This window comes from Uloborus diversus, chromosome 8, assembly GCF_026930045.1.
Source record: "Uloborus diversus isolate 005 chromosome 8, Udiv.v.3.1, whole genome shotgun sequence".
In the NCBI taxonomy this organism is placed as follows: Eukaryota; Metazoa; Arthropoda; class Arachnida; order Araneae; family Uloboridae; genus Uloborus; species Uloborus diversus.
In genome coordinates, this window is record NC_072738.1 from 50,979,105 (window position 1) to 50,983,923 (window position 4,819).

Here is a 4,819-nt window from a genome sequence, read left to right on the forward strand (position 1 = left end):
CATACGCACGTGTACGTTGCAAGTGACAAGAGTGCCAACATGAAATATCATGACAATTGAGAACGTTCATTTTTTAAATTGCCCCTAGTTTCAATGAATGGCATTAATTTGAATTTCTGGTGCAAGTAAAGATCAAATGATATTTCAGTAAGAGTCATGTTACAGAAGTGACATAATTGTAGGCCATACATTGGCAATATATCTGTTTTTTAATCCAATAAGTTAATATTTTCTCCGCTGTTCATTCGGAAAATATTGATAAAACGCTTCACCCAAACCTTATTTTTGAGTGACTAATTTAAACATTTTGGAAAAAAAAAGACTGAAAGTTTTGTGGAACCCTTGAGTGATTTCCATGGAACCTTGGGGTTCCGCGGAACACAATTTAAAATACGCTGATCTAGTGAATAAGATTTACACAATAATTTAATCGGCGTTTGAATTAAAGTCTTAAAGTTCCGCAAAGAAATGAGCAAAACTCGATGACTTCATTAGATAACAATAAAATTAAATGCACCAAAATGAAATTACCATCTGCAATTTTCAGCCAATGAACGATTTTTCGAGAAGGGGTTTTCGTTCCACTTGCGTTTAGCAGAGCGTGAATAGCAAGCAGAGAACATTTCCTCACTAATTGCACTTTAATGATTATTCTAACGGTTAAAAAAAAAGAAATAAATGGAAGAAAATAAAAAGAAGGGACTGACGGTCGCTTGCCTGATTCTTCTTGCGTAAGATCAACAGGTGCTCAGAAAACTTAGTAACACGTGATAACAGATGTAAGTAGCTTAGAATAAAATGTCATAATAATTGTTGCTCAGAAGATCACTATAAAAAATAGTAATAGCCTGCTTCTATATTTATTTCAATATATTTTTGTCTCCACAGTTGCCAATATTTATTTCATATATATATATATATATATATATATATATATATATTTTTTGTTAGCTACTATTTTTTTTTTATAAATTTTACTTATTTTACTTTAAGATTTTTTTTCGAAGCGAAAGGTATTCCCATTTTTAATACATTTTATCCATATTTCAATTAAGAGGAATTTTCGTATTTTGAGATTCATTTTAATGATTTCTAAGTGTGTAGTTTGCTGGGTTTTTTTTCTACGCTTTTGTTATTTTAAATATCGCTTTTTTCCCCGTTTTGAGGGATTTCTTCTTCATTGTTGCTATTTTAAGTACATGTTACCCTACCCTAATCCGAGGAGATTTTCTTTTTCTTTGTTGCTATTTTAAATACATTTTTTTTCCTACCTGGTTTATTTTCTTACTTTAGTTACTATTCGTTTTTTCCCCGTTTGTCGCTATTTTTTTTTCGTTTTGCTCAACGCAATATTTATTGTTGAATGTATTTTCAATTGCATTTTAATTGCATTTTTGAGTTTTATGTGAAGAAAATTTTTCTTCTTTAATATTTTTTTTTATAACTTTAATGCAACTTTTTTCGTTAAAGCTTTTTAAAAGAATTTTCGTTTTTTTTTCACTTTATCTTTGTCTACTTTCTGTCTTTACCTTTTCTTTTTTTCTTTTTCTTCTTCTTGTTTTTTTTTTAAACTAAATGCGAGTTATTTCAAATATCCATATCGTCACCTCAAAGGAATAGTAGGAAATCTTGCTGTTATTCCCAGGATTAGATGTCTTACTATTGCTCTGAGGGGACGATATGCTTTTTTTTTTCTATTCAAAAATGGTTTATCTGATTTTACCTGTTTTTTCATACAATTGTTTATTTATTTTTTAGTTTTTTAGAATTTACTTTTCTTCAGTATTTACCTTTAGTTTTTACAACTGACGAAGACTTCTCACTTATATGTAAGCAACCATATGTTTTATCAAGATCTTTCTTCAAGGACATGAGTACTAATATTTGCGGTTATAAAAATGTAAGCCTGCGTAATAAAACTAGTTTAACAAAATGCAAAACATTATCGCCTAAATACCTGAATAGGAATTGACAAGTTAATGATAACCCAGTAATTCAGACTTTCCCATTTCACCTACAGCTGACAGGCTTGTAGACAAACTGACATATGCGTGTTTTCCTTGATTGCTGTTTGATTGAAAAACTGAAAGAAAAAAACATCAGATGCTAATCTATCGAATTCGTCAACTTCATCGAATCATAACCTTGTGATGGCTAAACTTCGCGTCTAAGTCGACATACTTTCATAGACGTTGGCAAATTCGAATATTTTCACTTTAATATACATAGTTTGCTCATATTTGGATTTTATTTTTAACAATTTTACTAAGCGAAAAGAAGGAATAAAAATGCAGGCGTCCTTTTGAACAACTCATGAGATGATATAAAATGTGATTTAGTGTTAAGTCTGTGAATTTTTTATTTCATGTGCAACATATCTGTGATAAATTTGAATTTCTTAGATAGAAAAGCTGTATATTATAATGGAATAAACTAATTCATTTTTTCTTATGGTTGTAACTTTAAGTAGTTGAATGTTTGGGTAGCTTACTTTACAAATTAGAATTTTTATAGGTTGAATAGTATATTTAGTCGTTATGATTGAGCTTTTATTTTTTTAAAAAGAGGAAAAATCTATTACATTTTTTGAAGTTTGACTGTCAAATGACATTTTAATTTCCACGCTCTTTACAATATAGGTCCATCTGTAAGTTCATTCATAGACATATTTTATTTTGTAGTTATCATTTAGGCTACTTACTGAAAAAGTATTTTAATTTTCTGATAGATATATTTACATGGATTTTCAGTGCAACTGCTAAGTGCTTTGTGTTTCCACTTTGTAAAAGTTTTTATAATTTGTTGTTTCCTTCAATTGAACTCAAAATTAAGAGATTATTTGTACAAAGAGATATCAGTGTGGCATGCGATGTACTGCTCTGATTATCTTACACTCAGCAGATGGTGCCACTGCAATTAACTGCTCCCAATGTGTAGTTTAAGTGACGTCATGCAATGAGTAACTAGAAAATATAGTGATAGATTGCCTACTACACTAACATCTTTTGCTCCAATATGATTTAAATTTTTGGTTTCATTTTTTATGTATTGAGCGGATCTGAAAGATAATCAAATTATGAGTTCTTGTTAACTTATGTCACGTTTAATTTTATTCTTCCGACTTTGGAAAACTTGAATGCAGGGACGGATACCCTTGAAGGACTCTCCACCGGTAATTTTCCGAAAATGAAGTTCAAAAAACGCAAGCTTAGACGATTTTCATTGATGTTGGGAGAAGGGATTTTTGTGTTTGGGACATTATCTCGGAATTGTTTCGGAATTGAAGTCCAAAACCTTTGTGATAAAAAAATTAAAAATCAGTATACACAGTAAAAAGTAAGTAATAAAAATCAGTCGTCCCCCCCTGGATCCGCCTTTGCTCGAATGACAAAATCTCTAATCGCAATTTGGCAACCGAACAATTTCCAAAATGATAGTAAGACCCTTCTTTGCGAAGTTATTGCACATATCTTTTTCCGGCAGTTTATTCGTTTTGTTTTAGCATTCTTTTTACCCTAGGATCACACCAGCAATCGCTGCCCCCAAAGAATCCGCACAAAAACACGATAAAACAGATCGCACAAGTACTTGCCGTTATTTAGCATTTATTATCACCCCAATTAAAGTCTTTAGAAAGTTCAAGTGACTAAATCCTTATTCATCATGCATTAACCGAACAAATGCCGAACTGATAGGTTCCCTCTGGTTCCCTGCCCCTATAGGGGCATGAAAAAAAAAAGCCTTTCACTGACAAAAATGCATCACGGCTCCTTTCAGCCGCCATTATGCCTCAGACATTATCCAGGACTATAGAAGATAGAAGGGCTGGGTCTTAGCGCCGCGAAAGAAGGAACGAGGGGGAAAGTGCCAGTGACGTCACTGGGTAGACTCGATCTGGGACATTTGTATTTTGTATAGTGAGTGCGCGCGTAATTCTTCACTCTCTTTTCCCGTTTTTATGTTCAAAAGTTTTTTGAGGTTAAGCTTCAAAAGAAATGAAATACAAGGGTAAATGTTTTGAGTCCCATCGACAAGTTAATAAGCGATACTAAAAACTATAAACATAATTAAAATCTACAATACAAATTTTTAGTTTCTCTTGCTTAGTTATGGATATCCTTTATCCAATATGCGTGTTTTAATGGGGTAGAAAGCGGAAATTTTGCACAATAAAATTGAGCTTATAAAGAAATGAAAATAATTTACTATGCTTGTCAAGTTTCCTCTTGTGTGTACATAATTTTGTCAGTTTAGACTTTAAAAAAAAATAATATTTTTATTTCAAACTTGTCTCAAAGAAAATGAAAGAGATAAGATAGATATAAGGAGTAACTAAACATATTTGAATTTCGTGACACCTCCTTTGAATATAAATACTGCCGATAAATTTTAGAGGAAGGTTTTTTTTTTTTTTTTTTTTTTACGAATAACTATAGCTCTGACCAAGAATCTTAACAAACGTTGTTTTTGAAAACTGAAGTAGAACCTCATTAACCTAGACTAAGAGAGGATCCAGGTCTTCTAGATTGTTTAAAACGAATTAAGCAAAATAACCTATAAAATGAACCAATATACATAAGTAAAATACTTGAACACAGTAAAAATTGTGTTTTTAATTCAAGAGAATGAAATATAAAGCTGTATTAGAAAAAGTTAAAAAAATAAAAATACAGCCTTACAAAAATACATTATTGCGCTAACGCGTTCTTTATTTACACCGTATGTACATTCAAATGGTTGTCCGGATAAAGCGAAGTCCAGATTAATAGGTGTTTACTGAAATTGCTAATCAGTATTTTAATTACTTCAATTTAAAAAT